General features: G+C 39.6%; 1 pseudogene; it reads right to left on the bottom strand.

Moving 5' to 3' along the window:
• Positions 1 to 20,655: 20,655 nt before the first annotated feature.
• Positions 20,656 to 21,520, bottom strand: LOC115286410 (annotated as a pseudogene).
• Between the last annotated feature and the right edge of the window lie 346 nt (positions 21,521 to 21,866).

The following is a 21,866-nucleotide window of genomic DNA, read 5'->3' on the forward strand; positions in this document are numbered from 1 at the left end:
CACTTCATTCTCATGGGTTTTTACCTAATATTATCAGTATATTTATAAATAATGTGGTTTGTTGAAAACAATGGTAAAATCTTAAGCTGTTTTAGGATATAGAAAGGGGGAAAACCCTGAACCTATAAACTTTATACTGTAAAGTAAATAAATTTTGGGGGTGCCTGGGTAGCTCAGTCGGTTGAGCGTCCTACTTTGCCTCAGGTCATGACTTCACTCACCAGCTATGAGTTCAAGCCCTGCATCGTGTTCTGTGCTGACAGCTCAGAGCCTGGCGCCTGCTTTGGGTTTGGTGTCTCCTCTCTCCCTGCATCTCCCCTGCTCATGCTCTGTCTCTCTCAAAAATAAATAAAAACATTAAAAAATGTTTTTAAAAAAGTAAATATATTTTTAAGCTTTGGTTATATTAATAGCAGCCTTTCATCCTTCAAAACTCTTGTACAAGCAAGTAGTATATTAGGCAAGAGACAGAGGTATGATAAGAGGACAGCTTCTTATAATCACAGCGTACCTGCAACCCCTGCTGAGATATCATCTATTTGGTCACAGGTTTGTTTTAATTTTTCTCAAACAACTGCTAGCCAGTAACACTATCATTCAATCCCATGCAACAATTACAGCAACCAGGATGATGCAACTGATAACCAATGGTACAAATCCATTACAATACCTCAGCTGGTTTCTACATCACAGAGGATTTCAGTATAAGAGCTAGAGAAAGAAAGACTAATGAGGTCAGAATGGAAAACAAATGAGAAGAGAACAGTGAGTGAAGTCACTAGCTCACTAGGATATACTTAGAAAATCAGCTGAAGTCTGCAAGCAATTTTGCAAATAACATTACAGCAAGGAATAGGAAGGTGTGTGCCTTCTAGAACAGTTCCAGGAGATGAATTTATATGACTTGTTTTTAACAATCATTAAAGTGACATTTACTTAACTTTAACACATTACAAAGCACTTTCACATCTATTTTTGCATTTGAGCCTCCCTCTGATGAGGTAGCTGAAGCTGGGATGCTGGTTTCATCATTACTATCATAAGAAATGACCTATAGTGAATTCCTGTATCCCAGGCAAAAAGGGATGTTTTGACCCCACCTCTTTAATTCAATAAATACTTTGGATGACAGAGAAAGAGAAAAATAAAGTTTCATGGAAATAATAGCTACAAAAGAAAGGTCGCCATAGCAGTAGTTAAAATGGACAGATTTTGATGAGGACAAAAAGCTGATGACTGAAATGAATCTCACTGTAAAATGTACATTGAAAAAGTTGCTCCAGTGCATAATCATTTCAGTAAAATAAAAAATGAGAATAGAAAATTTTGGAAATAGTTTCACTATTACTGCATAAAAATTTGACCAAGAATTAAATAGATTATAACTACTGTTTAAATGGGTATATCATAAAAACAGAGTTCAAAATGGCAGGTTAAAATCATGCACCTGACTCCAGTGGGGAAATAAGAAGCAAAAAAGGAGAAAATGGCAGGATTAAATAGGCATTTTTTTCAGATTGGCATTATTGACTTGATTTTTGGATTCTTTCCTGCCTTTTCTTTAATATGACTCATGTTAGGTAAGTCTCACAATCAGGCTCTCTCTCTACCTGTAAAATGAGAAGTACCATGTTGTGAATTAAATGAGACAATGTGAATAAAGTTGTTAGCATAGTAGTGGCACAAATGAAGTGTATTTTAATCCTCCCTTTTCCGAGAGTTAATTGTATCCTTTCAGGGTGCCAGGCCAGGATCTTTAAAAGTAGCTCTGCTAGTCACTAAACCACATTACTTCATCTGTGAGTTCATTTCTTATAATTGACAAAATACTCAAAGCAGATCTGTGATCAACAAAGCTTTACCTCTGGCTGTCTATGTATTTTAAAATAGAAGTGTTAATTTAGAAAATATTGTTCCAACTAACTACTGAGAATAGAGTAAATTTAAAACGCTCCTGATTGTTTGGAAAGTATCAAAATAAAAATACCTGTGTGTCTTAAAAAAAATGTTTGATGCATAAATAGCTATTTTGGTTTGACTTATCCACCCCAAATTGCTTTATTTCTTCTCATGAAAGAAAAAGATGGCCAATTAAGTAATGGCATTCTTAGTTTCTCTAACAATTTGAGGTATGGAGTACTGGGAAATCATTCAGCCTATCATTCTTATCATATGGAATACAGACACGATAATATACACTCACTTCAGAGTTGTGAGAACTAATTAGTATCTTTAAACTGTTTTGAAATTCCCATATGAAAGACACCTAATCTGATCCTTATCTAGAGAGAAGGGTAAGGCATGCATGGGAAGACACTATTCACATAGAAGCTAAAATTGGCTCTTGCTTGTGTAACTTGAATTTCTACTTGTCAAGAATGTAATTTATCAGAGGGAATGCTGATACATTTTTAGAGTTTATTTTTAAGTAACCTTTACACCCAAAGTGGGTCTCGAACTCACAACCCGAGATTAAAAGTCACATGCTCTCGCAACTGAGCCAGCCAGGAGTCCCTGTCACACAATTTTCTAAATACATGTTTCAAAAGCATATGATACTCATTCATTTTCTCATTATTTCATTTTTCACATAGTAGCGATATGATACCAACCACAGATACACAAAATGTTCAATTCAGTATTCAAACATATATAGCACATAGAGCTGTAAGAGTTACCATAAGATGGCGACCGAGCGGCCATTTTGCTGTGGGTTGGAGAAAAACACCATGAACCAACAACCCCCACCCCTCACCTGCAGACTTGGAATGTCCCTCGCCAGTTTGAAAACAGCCAATCATGAAGCCCCAGCTTCCCATCACCCTGACAGAAGAGGCAACCTATCCCATCCCACCACGACTCTAAAGTGCCCTTATTTGGTGGTCTGCCCTCCCAGGACCTACCGGAAGTCTTTCACCCATAAAATACTTGGCCCCTCCTCTACCAGGTGCGACTTCCCTGACTCCCCACTCCCGGAGCCAGGAACCTCGCCCGGCAATCGCAGATCCCAATAAAGGCTTTCTTGGCTCCATAACTTGGTCTCTTTCTTTCCTCTCATCTCTGCCTCCATCTATTAAATCTTACAAGAGCTTTTCTGTTCTTACCCTATTATTTTTGAAAATCCTTTTTGCTTTTTCTGTAACAAAACATATGCAATTGTTAATTGGTTGTTGTTGTTTCTTTGTTTTTTGGTTGTCAAAAATTTCCTTTATTGAAATATTTTCTTTTGGGCACCTGGGTGGCTCAGTGGGTTAATCATGTCTAACTTCGGTTCAGGTCATGATCTCACAGTTCGTGGGTTTGAGCCCCGTGTAGGGCTCTGTGCTGACAGCTTGGAGCCTGGAGCCTGCTTCAAATTCTGTGTCTCCCTCTCTCTCGGACCCTTCCTTGCTCGTGTTTTCTCTTTCTCTCTCTCTCCCAAAAAGAAATAAACATTAAAAAAATTTTTTTAAAGAAATATTTTCCTTTGTAGTTCCTATCTAGCTGAGTATTCCTCTGCACCACTATTGATGTCATGAAGGTGGTGGCCATCAACATCACAGCACACAGACTGGACAGTCCCCAGGGTCTCTTTAATGGATCCAGAAAGTTCTTTGGCTAGAGATCAGTGCTGCATCTGTCAGGTAATGTTGAGGGCTTTGATAATCAGTGCAGAGGCAGAAGGTACCACTTCAATCCGGGCCTGTCAGTTCTGAATGGTCACTTACACTGTAATGCTCAGACCCATCCAATCACCAATTGCCTTGGCGATGTTATCACCAACCTTTTTTGGAGACAGACCCAGCAGGTTGATCCTCGGGCCAGGGCAGACATGGCACTGACTTTACCACTGTGCACCTCAGATATACAACTTTGATTTCACTGGGGTCAAACTCAGGCAGCATGGTAGAGGCAGCTAGTGTTGGATGAACCTGGATTCAAGATGACTGAAGACAGTTGCACGTTCACCTCCTCTAAGCCAAGAAGGCCAAAAGCTGTTAATTGTTTTTTAACACAAGAGTTTAGGAGTATATGACTGAGAAAGTGAAAATCTCCCAAAATTCCATGCCCCAGAAAAAACATTGCTAATAGTTTGATATATATTCTTCAATTTTTTCCCTTTAACTGTTACACACACACACACACACACACACACACACACACACACACCTATATACTATGTATATACACACCTATAGGGCTGCCTGGCTGGCTCAGTCGGAAAAGGCTTCAAATCTTCATCTCCAGGTCCTGAGTTCCAGCCCCATGTTGGGCTAGAGATTACTTTAAAAAAATAAATAAATAAAATAAAATACACATGTATATGCTCTCTAAAAAGTTTGTACCAAATACACACAATTATATATACTCATTTATATATACAATTATTGTTATTAACAGATACAGGATTATATTATGCATTCTGTAGTGCAGGGCTGAGACTAGAATGAGGCAAGAGAAGAGAAAGACTAGGATATAAAATTCAAGGAGGCACTCACTCTGAATCCAACTCTGGACTCATATGACTCTAAGAGTGTCTCCTTAGGTGTTGTGCTCAAGGCCTGGCCTCATCTCACCTAGTCTCAGTCCCTCCTGCAACTTGCGTTTTATTTTTCCCAATTAATTTATCTTCCCATATAGAACTCTTTTTAGTGACTGCATAATCTTCATTAATGAACAGATCATAACTCCAACCATCCTTTGAAGGACATTAGTTTCTTATTTTCTAGTGAGCATCTGTCTTATATACATTTGTGCCTATTTGTGTCAGAATTTCTGGGCTAAATTTTTAAAAGAGAATAACTGGGTAAAAGTCTAGGAAGTACTTAACATTTTTTATTTTTATAACTAAAGGCATTTTGCCCTAAAAATATTTGTTCTAATTTATACTCCCATCAAAAATGCCTCTTCCTTGGGGTGCCTGGGTTAAGCATCCAACCTCAGATTGGGTCATGATCTCGAGGTTCATGGGTTCAGGCTCCATGCTGGCAGTGTGGAGCCTGCTTGGATTCTCTCTCTCTCTCTCTCTCTCTCTCTCTCTCTCTGTCTCTTTCTCTCTCTCAAAAATAAATAAATAAATAAATAAATAAATAAATAAATAAATAAAATCTTTTTTTAAAAAATCCCTACTCCCTAACACTCTGACCAACCCTGGGTATTATGAATTTTTAAAAGCTTTGGAAGTGGATAAAATAATAGGTAAAAACAGGTAAAAATAATTAAATAATAATAGGTAAAAAAGTAAAAATAATAGGTTGTTTTAGTTTTAACATGCATTTCTTTATTTTTTTAATGTTTTTTATTATTTTTGAGAGAGAGACAGAATGCAAGCAGGGGAGGGGCAGAGAGAGAGGGAAACAGAATCTGAAGCAGGCTCCAGGCTCTGAGCTGTCAGCACAGAACCCAGCACGGGGCTCGAATCCATGAATTGTGAGATCATGACCTGAGCTGAAGTCAGGCGCTTAACCAACTGAGCCACCCATGCACCCTTTCTTTATTTTTTAACTTGCATTTCTTTTTTATTTTTAAAGATTTTATTTTAAGTAATCTCTATATTCAATGTGGTGCTCGAACTTACAATGCTGAGATTAAGACTCCCATGCTCCACCAACTAAGCCTAACTTGCATTTCTTTAAATGATGTAGGGAATTTCTTCCTCTTAATTAACTACTAGTATTATTCCTTTTTGAGAATTGCTTGTTCTTTCTTACTCTTTGACAATTTTTTTCTCAACATTGTCTTTTACTTGAAATTTATAAGATCTTTGTATAGTAGTATTTTTAATCTTTAGTCTTTCTAGTCTTTTTCTTCTAAATATATTTTGAAAATATTTTTTTCCCTGATTTTTTTCTGTCATTTTGTCTTTGGATGTTGCCCAGTCATCATTTTTGTTTGTTTGTTTTATTTTATTCTTTTGAGATTTTAAAAAAGTAATCTCTAAGCCAAAAGCAGGGCTCAACTTCATGATGGTCAGAATCACATGCTCTACCAACTGAACAAGCCAGGTTCCCTGAATTCCAAGTAGGATCCACACTCAGTGTGGAGCCCAACATGGGGCTTGATCTCTTGACCCTGGGATTATGAACTGAGCCGAAATCAAGTGTTGGAGACTCCCCCAACTGAGCCGTCCAGACACCCCAATTCATTATCACTTTGTAGTGTGTTTTGAAAGGGTGATTCCTACCCCTTTGTTCTTTTTCAAGGTTATTTTGGCTTTACTGGTTTTTTTCTTCCTTCCTTCCTCCCTTCCTACCTTTCTTTCTTTCTTTCTTTCTCTTTTTAGAGAGAGTGAGGGAGTGCTAACAGGGGAGAGGGGCAGAAAGAGAGAGAGACTCCCAAGCAGGCTCCACGTTCAGCATGAAGCCACATGTGGAGTTTGATCCCATGACCTCGAGATCATGGTCTGAGCTGAAATCAAGAGTCAGATATTCAACCGACTGAGCCACCCAGGCGCCCCTCCCATGATTTTTTTAAAGGACTTTTGCTATGGCAGTGCCATCAACAAATCCCTCTCAAATGCACTTTACTGACTTCATTCTTGTGGTCTAGAAACAGGCTGCAAAAAGATACAGAATTTTCAGACTCTCTGAATATTTGCATTCTCAGTCTAATTAGGCAGAAAAGATGCCAAGCACTGTAATATTTGATCACTACCTACAAGGAATCATTAGTTTCAAGTATAAGTGTAACTTAGTGTTATGCCTATACCCAGAAAGCAGATTGTGAATCAGATGTTGTAGCACTTGGTTTACCATCACTACCTTGAATACTTTCCTTCCACTTTATGTCTATGTGCCAAATGACTGCAAATTTCATTTATGCCTATTAGTACCCTGCTAATTCCTGCTTATTTATACCTGATAGTATGACATAAAGTCAGAAAGTGAGACATTTTGACTAACAAGGAAATTCTATATCTTATTTTGTAAAACATCTCTTAATGTGATATAAAAATGAATTTATTATCGATTTGATTTAACTTTAACTGCCCTGGTCAAAATTATAATTCTGAGAATGAATCTCTATTACATGTTCTAATACCAAATGTAGAATTCATTTTAGGATACTTGCATAAAACACTGTAATGCATTATATGAGTAGTATCTTAGGGTCCTAGTCAAAATTGGCATTTGGATATTCATCTGCTAGGGTTAGCTTGAGTTGGCTGACAATATGTTTTTATGACAAGCATTTCCCCTTCTTTGCAAACTGCTCTACCATGTGTGTTTATTTGCTCCATTAGCGTCAGTCTTCCCATATTATCATTAATAATGTAGCTTTCTACCCAATAGTATCAAAAATAAAAGTTAATTCAATCTTATATTTCATTGTACTTTGTCTTCCAAGCCATAAACTTTTTTAAAAATCCACCTCATTTATTTACTTTTTAGTACATTTAAATCTTTCAGGGTACAGCATCACACAGATTCTGTGGCCAATGCCTTTAGCAGGCAGATTGCTTCAAAATTTGGCAGGAACCATGCCACTATTTCCATGAGCAGAAATTACTTTTCCCCAGATCACGATGGTTTTGTTCAGTTTGCCACCAGGAGTCACTGTATTATTCTCTGCTTTGTACACATAAGAATATCTCTTGTCTAGATAGAATTCAGTTTCATCTTGAACATAAACACCCTGAGTTTTAAGAAGAGCTGTGTGCTCCCTCTGGCTCCAGAGACCCTGTTTATAGCCAGCAAAAATGGCCTTGGACCATAGCCTTCCAAACACATTTGTTTTTTTAGAAGTCCTGTTCCCAGCAGGCCTCCACAGGTTCTATGATCGTGTAATGAGAAACATAAACTTTTTAACTAACCAGAAAGTCAACATAATTGAACATCTTCAAACTTCAGAAACAGATTCAATGGTAACCTGGCAGAGTCAGGCTACATAGTACAGAAGAATGGTCTTTAAACTTGTGGCCATTATTGAATCCACATTCCTAGATGTCCTGGTCAGCCTTGATGTGTAACAGCATGGTGTTGAGCTTTCTCAACAGAGTTTATTTATTTATTTTTTCAACAGAGTTTAAAAGCTGTTTCAAATGTACTTTCACAAATCTGTTGAGACGACATAGATTAACAACAGATTTATTAAGAGTGTGGGCTCTAAAGTTAAATTACCTGGATTAAAATCTCAGCTCTGCCACTTTCTAATTGTGTAACATTGAGTAAGTTAACTAACATGTCTGTGTTTTAAGTTCCTTATATGAAAAATAGGATTAATAATATTGCCTTCCTCATGGGGTTATAACAAACTATAAACTAGTTAATATGTATAAAACATTTGGAAGAGTGCTTAATACATGTTGGTCTATTAGACATTATCAAGATGTCTTAATTTGCAATATATAGAGGAACTTCATGAACTCTTTGAAATTCTGTGCAGAATATTGGAAGTATATGTATACTGCATTGTCTGGAGGGTTCATAATTTATCACATTCTCAATGAGTTTCCATGGCTGTACGTCTTAAGAATCATTGCCTTTCAGGGCGCCTGGGTGGCTCAGTCGGTTAAGCCTCCAGCTTTGGCTCAGGTCAGATCTCACGTTTGTGGGTTCGAGCCCCGCATCAGGCTCTGTGCAGACAGCTAGCTCAGAGCCTGGAGCCTGCTTCTGGTTCTGTGTCTCCTTCTCTCTCTGCCCCTCCCCCTCTCATGCTCTGTCTCTCTCTGTATCAAAAATAAATAAAACATTAAAAAAATTTTAAAAAAAGAATCATTGTCTTTCAATTAAATATCCTAGAATTGTTACCAATTCACATAATTTTTAAAAGTTTCTCTACTATATGTAAAATTATAAGTACAGATGACCCTTGAACAACACAGGGACTAGGGGTGCCAACCTTGCACAGTTCAAAAATTTCCATATAACTTTTAACTTCCTCCAAACTTTACTAATGGAAGTCTTACTGATACCACAAACAATGAATTAACACATATTTTGCATATTATGTATATTCTATACTGTATTCTTTCAATAAAGAGAAAAAATGTTTTAAAAAATCATAAGGAAGAGAAAATACATTTACAGCACTGTACTGTATTTTTTTTTTAAATCCATGTACATGCACAGTTCCAACCCGTGTTGTTCAAGGGTCAACTGTATATTATGACCTTACCTTACTTTTAGCATAATTGTATTTTTTTAATGTTTATTTATTTATTTTGAGAGGGACGGGAAGAGAGGATCCCAAGCTGGCCCCACGCTGTCAGTGCACAGCCCAACATGGGGCTCTATCTCACAGACAGTAAGATCATGACCTGAGGTGAAATCAAGAGTCAGATGCTCAACAGAATGAGCCATCCAGGCGTCCCTTAGTCAATTTTAATACACTGAAAATGAAGATTAGAAGGGAACATACCAAAAAATACTAGCAATAGTTCTCTTGAGGTAGTAGTTTCATTGTTTATTTACAATTTTCTTCTTTAAATTTTCTGTACTTTCCAAATCTTCCATAATCTCTCATCTTAGTTTTGTAATCAGAATTTAACACAATTTTAAGGATAGAAAAAAGCCAAATCTGACAAAAATTGAGACATTATATTAGAAAGTCTACCTCAAAAAAAAAGAATAAAATTTTATCACCTTCTCTTAAACACCAAGTACTAGAAGGCAGTGAAAAATTAGCCACAAAATGTGAGGGGAAATGAATCTGATCCAAGAATCCTATACCCAGCTAAGCTGTTCTTCATATGTACTACAACAGAAAGTATTCTCATACATTCTTCATTCTTTCAAGGACCCCCTAAATATATAGTGTGTGTACATTTTGTAAAACTATATAATTCTGGGAAGTACCCCAGCTCACCTTCAAATGATTTAGCTTAGATAAAACTATAGGGACACCTGGGTGGCTCAATTGGTTGAGTGTCTGACTCTTGATCTCGGCTCAGATCACGATCCTGGGGTCATGAGATCCTCTCTCTCCCTCTGCCTCTCTTTCCCTCTCGTGCACACACTCTCTCAAAAAATATATCGCTATGATAAAAGAAAGTAACACATGATGAAATAGTTATGGTAAAAGATAGTAACACATGATCAAACAGTTTATCCCAAATGAGTTATAATTTTAAAAATTCAAAAAATTTTCAAGTAAATTTTCCCACTTATTTACTCAAAAGTTTCTTGAGAAAAAGAATCCAGGACTCTTTGCTTCCTGTTAAGCATTTTAAAGCAAGTTCTTTCTTAGCAAATAACACCTACTTACTTGAGAAATTTTCATCACAAAGCAGAGGTGGGAAGAAATCAGCCCTCCGGTGTTTGGGCTGCACACTATAGCATGTGATCAACTGACTTTAGTAACTCCAGCCAAGTAATAAACAAAGAGTGAACCTGAATGTCTGTGCAGGACCCAACTTGATGGGGAATCAAGGGAATTCAAAAACAATCATCCAACATTACACAGTTTGGGCCTTGGTTTTTCAGAACACTGTAATTTTTCACAATGTTTGCCTTGAACTTGCTGTTATTGAATATATCCCTTCCTGTGGATTCTTTGAAGATCTCTCATCATGTCACCCTGAGGGCCATATTTGTTCCAGAAGTGCAATGAAAAGCATGCTAGACATAGCCAAGATGCCTGGATTCTAGTCCAGCTCTGCTAGTTATGAAAGTGATCCTTCAGCTAGTGAGCAAAACACTCTTTCTGAGCCTTGGTGACCTTATTCCTCACTACCTCAGTCAGAGTTAAATAAATTAATGAATGCAAAAATGATTTGAACATTCTAAGATGCTCTATAAAGGTAAAACATGATTGCTATTCTTTTACTTTAAAACCACGGTAATTAAATTAGTCTTGATTGTTTAGTGCCCTTTCTTTGCTCTTAGGATTAGTACCAATGTCATTTCCACTATTATTATGTAGTGAACAAGTACCAGACATTTTCTGAGCTTTAAGCCAGAGCCTACTTAAGAAGAGTTATCTTTGGCATTTCTACTTCTAACCTTTTCCCCCATTTTTTCAGGAACCCAGAATTCTTAAGCTACCCTGGAACCTTCAATCATAAATAAAATCATAAAATAAGTCAATAGACTAACTTATAGTAGGATGATAGTATTATCTTTAATGGGTTACCCCTAGGGGTATATTTCTATTTCAAAAGAAGTATCTTAGAATTCAAATGCATGCTGGGGTGCCTGGGTGGCTCTGTCAGTTGAGCATCCAACTCCTGATTTTGGCTCAGGTTATGATCTCATAGTTTGTTAGTTCAAGCTTCAAGTTGGGCTCTGCGCTGACAACATGGACCCTGCTTGGGATCTTGGGATTCTCTCTCCCTCTCCTTCTGCCCCTCTCACACTCACATTCTCTCTCTCTCTCTCTTTCTCTCTCTCTCTCTCTCTCTCTCTCTCTCTCTCTCTCTCTCTCTCTATATATATATATATATATATATATATATATATATATATCAAAATAAATGAATAAACTTTATTTTTTTTGAAGTGCATGCTATTCTCTCCACCTAGAAAAACATTTGTGTTTACCAGGCAAAATTCTATCCATCCTCCAAATGGATAGAATCCTGCAACCTTCCTAGTGAAACCTTTCTAAAATTTCCTTAAAGAGTTGCTACTCCCTCCTGTGAATCCCATCACCCTTTGCACATGCTTCTATTATGCTTGTCACTTCAAGGGTTAGCACATTTGTTATGATGGAAACATTTGTGTATGAAATAGTCGCACCAGTATTCTTAGAGGTGAAGAGAGTGCAGGTAGTAGCAGGTGAGACTCTGAGGCGCAGGCCAAACAAGGAAAGGAAAGATACAAGGAAGGGGGCTTGTAGTCAAGTTTAGTGCAAGGGAGTGAGGCAGGTAAAAGAGATACTTTTAGATGAAAAAGACTATCTGGGGCGCCTGGGTGGCTCAGTCACTTGAGTGGCAGACTTCAGCTCAAGTCATGATCTCACAGTCTGTGAGTTCGAGCCCCGCATTCAACTCTGTGTTGACAGCTCAGAGCCTGGAGCCTGCTTTGGATTCTGTCCCCCTCTCTCTGCCCCTCCCTCACTCGTGCTCTGTCTCAAAAGTGAATAAACATTAAAAAAAAAAAAAAAGAATACATGGTGCTCTTCAAATCACATTTCTGCAGACTGTCTCTATAAAGTGATACCCCTATTTGGTGTCCTCTCGGTTTTCCCTGGGGCAAGATTAGGATATTTAGGACTAAAAACTTTAGATAAATATTTAAACCTTTCTCTTTTACCTGCCTTGTTTCATACAGTTTGTGTGAGAAACACATGAAATAGAATCAAAGGTGGGGCACCTGAGTGGCTCACTCTGTTGAGTGTCTGTTTTTAGCTTAGACCATAATCTCGCAGTTTGTGAGTTCAAGCTCCGCATTGGCTCTTTGCGGTAGGCGCTGAGCCTGCTTCAGATCCTCTGTCCCCCTCTCTCTCTGCATCTCCCTTGCTCTTTCTCTCTCTCTCAAAAGTAAATAAACATAAAAAAAAGAGAGAGAGAGAGAGAGAGAGAGAGAGAAATAGAACCAAAGAATGTTAAAGCTGTCTAGTCCCACCACACGTTTTACAGATAACAAAATTGAAGTCCAGACAACTTAGGACTATTGAAAGCTTAAGGACATGGGAGACTCCTGGGGGTCTCAGTCAGTTAAGTTGCCAACTTCTGCTCAGATCATGATCTCACAGTTTGTGAGTTCAAGGCTTGTATCGGGTTGTCTGTGGTCATGGAGCCTGCTTTGGATCCTGTCTCTCTCTATCTCTCTGCCTCTCTCTCTCTCTCTCTCTCAAAGATAAATAAACATTTTTTTTTAAAAAAAAGCAAGTTTAAGGACATGGAAGTGGCTGAAGAGGTCTAGAACATAGATCTGACAGTGTGGCACTTTTCCCCTCTGGACTTCATTGCCTCATTTTATGCAAAAAAAAAAAAAATAAATAAATAAATAAAAAATATATATATATATATGGCATCTTAGCCAAGGTTCTTTCTACTGCAAGCATGAGAAAACTTCCCAGACGGTAGTTTATTGTAAGATAGCCTAGCAAATAGCTCCTGATAGCTGAGTGCAAAGACCAGACTTCTGTTTGGTTAATTCTTCACTATACAGGCTCACTCCCATTTGTGCAGAAGGGGATAATGTTCTCAGAATAGGACATCTCAATTAAGAAAATATCCCAAAAGGTATATTTCATTGTGTATTGCACAGAGAAATAATTCAGCTGTTATAATAAATAAATCCTAAGAGTCTAGTGGTTTGACATAATAAAAGTTCATTTCTCTTGTTTACAGCCCAATATGAGTTGGTGGAGGGGCTGGAGAGAAGAAGGAAAACAGAAAGGAAGAATCAGGAGGAAAAGAAAGGGGAAGGAAAGAGGGGGAAGAGGAGGAGGTAGGACAAGGGGAGAAAGGGGCTCTGCTCTATATAATTATTGAAGAACATTGGCTTTTTCCATCTTGTGGCTCCATTCTTTTCTTTGTATTCAAAGTCCACTCCATTCAGCAGAAAAATGGATAGCAAAAGAGTGAGGAGTGTGCTTGTGGGGTTTTTATGGACCTAGAAGTAGTGCCTTTCAGTCCTGCTCATATTCCGTTGGCCAGAACACAGTCCCATGGCTACCTAACTGTATAGGAGACTGGCAAATGAATTCTGGCTGTGGACTCGGAAGAGAAGAACCGCGCCTGCCAGGTACCCCATCAAGGGACAATTTCCCCCTTGCTATCTTAGTAAAGCAAGAAGTGAAAAATGAATTTTCTTTGCATTCCAAATAAAAACAAATGTTTTCTGATTTTGGAAAAAATAAAAATAGATAAAATATATACAAGGATTTTATAATGGCAAAGAAGTAGAAAACAAGTTAAATATCCATTAAGTGTATCTATTGAAATAAGAAAGATGTTAACAGTATACTGGTTAGGGGTACATGCATGTATACTTACACATCCTGGAAAGGAAAAAAGCACAGCAAGATATAACAAGATAATGGGCAATTTCTTCTGTTTCTTACCTGAATTTTCCAACTTTTCTACAATGAACTCAGATTAGGAAAACATTACCTTTTAAAGTGAAATACCCGGGGCGCCCGGGTGGCTCAGTCCGTTAAGTGGCCGGCTTCAGCTCATGTCATGATCTCATGGTTCATGGGTTTGAGCCCTGCGTTGGGCTCTGTGCTGACAGCTAGCTCAGAGCCTGAAGCCTGCTTTGTATTCTGTGTCTCCCTCTCTCTCTGACCCTCCCCTGCTCCCTCTGTCTCTCTCTGTCTCTCAAAAATAAATTTTAAAAACATGAGAAAAAAAAAGTGAAATATCTTCTAGACTCACTAAGGGATTGCCAAAACTTTGTATGTAATGTTAAGGAAAAACTGCCTCAGAATATATGTGATTAGCTTTCTTTTGTATATTTTAAAAATTTTATAAGGACAAGGGCGCTTGGGTGGCTTCGATGGTTAGGCAGCCGACTCTCGATCTTGGCTCACGTCAGTCTAGCCCCGTATTAGGCTCTGCACTGATGGCATGAAAGCTGTTTGGGATTTTGTCTCTCCTTCTCTCTACCCATCTCCCTTGCTTGTTCGCTCTCTGTCAGAATAAAAAAATAAACTTAAAAAAAATTATAAGGACAGGAACATGTAAAACGGACACAAAGACCAACCTGAAAAACTCCAGATGGCCCAAACTAGAACAATTTGGTAACAAAATTAATACATATTGGTTTATAACTCAAAGTAAAAATTAGTATATGAGTTCATATACTAATAAAAATGAATTAATGAATAAATAAGTGGAGAAGAAGAAACAAATCTTCCTGTCAAAAGAATTCCATTCAGTATATGTAAATGCTCTCTCTTTCAGGAGCTGAGCTTGCTCTCTCCACTCCTTGTCTTCCCCATTCCTCCTCCACCTGCTCTTCTGGGGAGGGTGGGCTCTACTGGCAATGTGGGGCTCAGATTCCCAATCTAGGGATCATGGCAGGCGAGAATTCTACCACTGAACCACCCATGCAACCAACCTAGGGATCAAAAGTTGCGTGCTTGGGCTGGCTAGGTGGCTCAGTCAGTTAAGATTAAGAGTCAGTTAAGCTTAGGTCATAATCTCATGGTTCATGAGTTTGAGCCCTGTGTCAAATGTAGTGCTTACTTAAAATAAATAAATAAATAATAAATAAATAAATAAAAAATAAGGACAATCTGAGAAACTGTCACAGCCCAGAGGAGCCAAAAGATGCATGGTGATTACACATACTATGATATTGTGGATGGAATCTGGAATGGAAAAAGAACATTTGGGAAAAAACTATTGAAACCCAAATAAAATGTGGAGTTCTATTAATTGTAATGGGCCAATATTGATTTTTAGTTGTGACAAATGTACCATAGTAATTAACATAAGATGTTAACAATAGGAGAAACTGAAGAGGGGCTTATGGGCACTCTGTGCTAACTGTGCAACTTTTCTGTAAATCTAAAATTATTCCGAGATAAAAACGTTTATTTAAAAATTCTTAGGGTCCCTGGGTGGCTCAGTCGGTTAAGCATCTGATTTCAGCTCAGGTCGTGATCTCATGGTTCTTGAGGTTGAGCCCACACTGAGCTCTGCATTGACAGCACAGAGCCTGCTTCGGATCCCCTGTCTTTCTCTCTCTCTCTCTCTGCCCCACCCCCTCTCATTCTCTCTCTCTCTCTCTCTCTCTCAAAAATAAAATAAACATTTAAAAAAGAAAAATTTACAAATAAAAGTAAATAAAAATTCTATAAAAAGTGGGAGAAAAGATAATTCTTTGGAGGGAGGCATGGATTGTAAAATACACTTTTAAATAAGTTATTTCATTTGGAAGTGGCCCTATCAAGAGACAGAAGCCATGAGGGAGAGGGTGACATGCCCCTAATTTTATAAACTGTGTTTGAGGACAGAACTTATTAGCGTTTTGTCTCAGAACTCCAGGCTCATCATTTATGAGGAAATTTTTAGAATGTTTACGTAAGCAACATAAGGACCTGCTTGTCCTTGCCTGGGGCTTTATTCATCTGTCCTCTGTTTTCTGGTAGAAGCTGTGGCTTTGACATCTAAAGGAACATTTTCCCACTGATTTCTCATGCTAGCCTGGGGCCTCTGAAAACCGGGGGTGGGGGGGGGTGGGGGGGGTGAGCCTTCAAGCAAACTCTGAATTTGGGGAGGGCCAGCAGGGGGGTGATTATGCAGACAGAGCTTTCTGCATTTTCCCCTTCTCCGCTTGGCAGCAGGAGTACAAAATTCTAAAGATAAAAAGGATTCCATTAATACCAAACCCATGGAAGTCAAAGAGATTTCTAGACTATGGGTAGGTCATAACCACAATTTCTGTTTCTTTCTTTCTTTCTTTCTCTTTCTTTCTTTCTTTCTTTCTTTCTTTCTTTCTTTCTTCCTTCCTTCCTTCCTTCCTTCCTTCCTTCCTTCCTTCCTTCCTTCCTTTCTTTTTTCTTTCTTTTAAACATGTTTATGAATCAAAGTCAAGATTTTGATTCCCCTGGGCTATTTTCCAGCTTCTATACTCCAGGAGTGCAGTAAGGATTCAAATGATGAGTAGAAGCAAATGCCTTAATCCCTGGCAGCTCCTTTTCCAGCTTGCAAGGAAGAGAAGGAAACAGGGAAACAATACGAACTATCTTTTCCTCCTATGCAACACCATTGTTCTGTGCTCCGTTGACATCTACTTTCTTCACTCATCATCCAGTGAGCGGCCCTCAATGCACTGAGGGATTCACACCCACGTTTACACCAGGATCTCAGCAGCAGCTCCGTTCCTTTCCTTCACTAATGTGCTCTCTGGCAAAAATCTCCTTCCTCATTTGTTAATTTATTCATTCAAAAACTCTTTATTGAGTACATCCTTTTCTACAGAACTGGGTGCAGGAGGTGGGGTGATGCTCAAGACGAAGTAGATCCTGCTCTCTGGGGACTTTCGGTCTACTGGAGGAGGCAGACATAACTGAGATACTGAAAAGTCTGGGGTAGATGGATGAGAAAAATGTTAGAAAGGTCATGGGGAAGGCTTCAGAGAGGAAATAATCTGTGTACTACAACCTGAATGAGAAATCAGTGTTGTGCTTGGTGAGTTGAAGGAAGAATATTTCAGACAAAGGGAACTAGAAGCCCTAAAGCCCTGAGGCAGGAATGAGCTTAAAGTGCTCGGGATCCAAGTGCAGGAAGGCTGTGATCTGAAGAACAGAATGAAAGGAGATAAGGCCAGACAGATAAGCAGAGTCCACATCTCAGGGACCCTGGACGTCCTAATGAGTTTTCATTTCCAGGTCTTGGGAAGTCATTAGAGAGTTAGTTACAAGCAGGGAATTAACATGATTGCTCACTTGTCTTTGGAGGGGGTAACTTTTCCCATCTACCCTTTACATAAATCCATCAATTGTTTATATTTTACCCTCATTTGTTTTCTCTCCCATCTTGTAAGACCTCTGCTATCTTGCAAAACAAACATATCAACAACAACCAAACTCCTCCCTGGACTCCACTTCCCTTTCCAACTGTTGATGTCACTCTTCTTCTCTGGCAGCTTCTCCATCTCCTTCCACTATGCTACCTTCCCTCCACCTGGTGGCTCACCTTTCACTTGGCTAACCCCTATTTCTTCGGGTCTCACCTTAAAAGTTACTTCCTCAAGGAGACATTCCCTAACCTCTACCTGGAAAATCTCTTTGCTCTGTGTTTTCCTGGAATACTGTAGGGTCCCATCACATCATTCCTCACACCTTGTGGCAAATTACTCATCTGTCACCTGCTTTCTGTCCTATGCTCCATGAATACAGAGACTGTTTTTCTTAGATTTTAGTTTTTATTGTTTATTTATTTATTTGACCTGCACCCAACATGGGGCTTGAACTCACAACCCCGGCATCAAGAGTCTTATGCTCTACTGATTGAGTCAGCCAGGTGCCCTGGAATTGTTTTTCTTGTTCACTGCTGTATCCTTAGCATCTGACACAATGCCTTAAACAAAGCTGGTACTCAAGAAATACTTGCTAAGTGAATGCACCGCTGATCTTCAGGCATCTGGTAGCTTGTAAGGGCAATATATCATTGCAGTGAGAGCCACAATGTAACCCTGAAGGTTTTGGTTAACTCTGCCTATGGATTGTTAAATTGGATGAGCAGCAGGTAAAGAATTTGCACTGACAGCAGCCGACACAGGAGACTGGATAACCGGCAGATTTCTGGCCTCATTCTCCAGGGTGGCTAATTCCCCACCCAGAGTCTCTTCAGCAGCCTAGACAGGCTTGTTTACTGTGGATGTCTCTCTGTTTCAGACCTTTGTTCAAACACAGAAGCTCTGGGGTAACAGTTTGGCCTGAGAAATTTCACTCTTTTTAGAGTGGGGGGGGGGGTGTACCCTGGCCCTAGCTTCTACTCGACTGCAGGGGTTGTCCTTCTGGGTAACCTCCTCTTATCTCTGACACTAGTCCTCACTGCGGAGTCTTGAGTATGGACAGCAGCAGCCAAATGACCTAAAAGTCAGGACTCTGAAGTCATTCAGCCTGGGCTCTAATCTCAGCTCTTGCACTTTCTAGTCTTGGACCAATTATTTAACGTAGTGTCTAAGCCTCCCTTTCTTCTTCTGATAAACATGTCTCATTCAGAGTGCTGGGGTGAGGAATAAGAAAAATCTTAGCACTGTGCCTGGTATACAGTATGTGCTCAGTAAATGTTATCTGTTATTAATATAGCAGACTGTCAGAGCATACCTGCCATCTAGGGATACCTCCTCTCTCCAGAGTTTCTCAGACCCTAAGGAGAAGGCACTGCTTTTAATTGAGATTAATTACCCACTTCCATATAGTCCTTAGACTCTGAATTACCAGGTTTACTCCACATCAGACACCTCCACTTCCATAATCAACTCATTTTAAAAATTTTATTTTTAAGTAATCTCTATACCCAATGTGTGGCTCAAACTTACAACCTTCAGAATAAGAATTGCATGCTCTACCAACTGGGTCAGCCAGGTGCCCCTATAATATAATAAATATAATAAAACCAACTTATTTATTTATTTACTTACTTACTTACTTATAAGTAGGCTCCATGCTAGGCATGGAGCTTGAACTCACGATCTTGAGTGACTCGAGACCTGAGCTGAAATCAAGAGTCAGACGCTTAACTGACTGAGCCACCCAGGTGCCCCACCAACTCATTTTAGAGGTAGGATCCAAAGGTACCTCTTCTGTCTCTAGAATTCACCTTTCAGATATAGATGCCTGACTTTGTAAGGACCAAAGACGGTTTTGCATCAGCTTTTATTTTAGTTAATTAATGAAATCTATTTTGTACCAGGTTTTACTGGTTTCCATGACAATGATAATTTTCAAATGTCCAGCAGATAACAGAATATTAGCTGGCAGAGATACTGCCCACTCCACACCGGGGAGCCTGGCTCTTAGTATGCAAATGTGAAGACTCTCTTTGTTTTATATTAGCTGAAGAACTAAAAAAATCACATTTACGTTTTAGAGAGAATGGGTACGAGTGTGACTATTCTGACTTTTGGAAGCGAAGAACTAACCAGGAGGGTTAATGATCCTTGGGATGGTGGTGAGGGAAAACCAGGGCCAGAAACTCCAAGGTTTTGAAATGAGCAGTGGGTATCAGTAAATTAGGTTTCGAGATGGCATTTAGTGAATTCGAGTATCTTGCTCATGAGACATCCAAATAACACAACTGAGAATTTAAAACTTATAAATATGTATGGCTATAGGAAAAATTCTGGGAAAACACACACCAAAATTTTAAGTTATTATCTCTGAGTGGCAGAATTATGGGTGATTTTAATTCTTTAGTATATATTTTTTTCCATTTTTAAAATGTTTATTTATTTTGAGAGAGACAGCGTGGGCAAGGGAGGGGCAGAAAGAGAGGGAGACACAGAATCTGAAGCAGGCTCCAGGCTTTGAACAGTCAGCGCAGAACCCAACACAGGACTGAAACTGATGGACTATGAGATCATGACCTGAGCTAAAGTCAAGGGCTCAACTGACTGAGCCACCCAAGGAACCCTAGTATATAATTTTTTAAGTTTATTTATTTATTTTGAGAGAGACAGAGAATGTGCAAGTAGGGGAAGGGGCAGAGAAAAATGGAGAGAGAGAGAATCTCAAAGCAGTCTCCCCACTATTAGCATCAACACAAAACCTGATGTGGGGCTCGAACACATGAACCTTGAGGTCATGATCTGAGCAGAAATCAAGAGTCAGATGCCCAACCAACTGAGCCACCCAGGTGGCCCTGACATATAATTTTTCAAAAGATTTTACTTATTTATTTATTTATTTATTTATTTATTTATTCATTTACTTATAAATGTTATCTTTAAGTAATCTCTACACCCAACATGGGGCTTGAACTTACATCCTCATGATCAAGAGTTGCATGCTCCACTGACTGAGCCAGCCAGGTGCCCCAGTATATAATTTTTTTTCTGTGATGAAATGCATTATTTTCAGATAAAAGAGGCATAGGAGGGGCTCCTGGCTGCTGCAGTTAGTAGGGTATGTGCCTCTTGATCTCTGGGTCATGAGTTTGAACCCCGTGTTGGGGGTAGAGTTTGTTCCATATGTACCTACATACATACATACAAACAAGTGGCATAGGAGATGATCTTGAGATACCCCTGTGTTACACATGGCACCTATCCTTTTTTTTTTTTTTTTTTGAGATGGATACGTTATTTAATCAGGTTCTTTGTAAGACAGTTAGAAAACCAGTTTGTGAGGGTAAACTCCATTGGTGAGAGAAAACACGGAGCAGAGGTAGCCCTGCAGCTGAGGGACAGCTTTGATTTTTGGCAGAATTTGCGAGTCCACAGCTTTCTGATCAACCTTGCGCTGCTCTGTGATCTCATATTTCTCTTTCTCCGTGTGGAAGATCTCCCATTCCTGGTGTCTGGGTTTACGCAACTTCTTCTTCTTAAAGTCAGCATCAGTGAGGTGTCTGGGGATTTTCACAGTGCTGATAGCAATTTTGGTGGAGGTGGCAAAGACAAATTTCCGGTGTGTTCTACGCAGAGGACCGCAATTGAGGGACAGAGGTCCAGTCACAAGCAGCAAACCACTGCTCAGTTGCTTCAGAAAAACCACCCTCTCGCCCCTGTGGCGCCCAGTGAGGATGATCAGGATGGTCCCAGGCGTGATGCTGGCTCGCGGTTTCCTCACCTGCTGACGGAACGGTTTTTGCCGTGGCTCACCAGCTTCGGAGGCACGTCTTCGGTAGGGTAATACCTGGGCATCTTGCGGAGTTTAGCCACTCGGGTACCACCACTCTTGTCACCACCGACTGGTTTTGTGACCATAGCAAGAACCTTCCACTTCTTTTTCTTTTCACTCCTGGCTTTAGCAGCTGAATACTTCCTCCTGTACATGACCTTCCTTGAATACATAGCCGATCGGGAGTACCTGCCAATTCCTCTCACTAGGACGGGGTTCGGCTGCAGTGGGGCTTCCCCTTCCTTGGCGTTTTAGCCTTGAGGTTACCCTTCTTGATCTTGCCACCAGCATCAGCCTTCTTGGCTAAGGGTTTCTTCTCCTTGGTATCTGGCTTCTCGGCTTTTTCGCCCGCCATCCTTGCAGTCGTCTACTTGTTTCCCTCTCGGTTCAGATGGTGAAGGATTAGGCGTCCTGGAATCGAGTCTTGCAGAGATGGCCCGCCATACCCCTCATGGCACCTATCCTAAATTGTTTGCTCTCATCTACTTCCCACTTTGTTTCTTGTATGTTCAAAATTTTCCTGGATTCTGACCTCAGGCCTTTTTTCCCCACCTAAGTACTCTCTTAGGGACGCATAGGTGGCTCAGTCCGTTAAGCATTCGACTTTTGGTTTCGGCTCAGGACATGATCTCATCCTTTCCTGAGGTGGAACCCTGCATCTTGGGTTCCTGTCTCCTTCCCTCTCTGCCCCTCCCCTACTC

The sequence above is a fragment of the Suricata suricatta genome, chromosome 3 (genome assembly GCF_006229205.1).
Source record: "Suricata suricatta isolate VVHF042 chromosome 3, meerkat_22Aug2017_6uvM2_HiC, whole genome shotgun sequence".
Taxonomy (NCBI): domain Eukaryota; kingdom Metazoa; phylum Chordata; class Mammalia; order Carnivora; family Herpestidae; genus Suricata; species Suricata suricatta.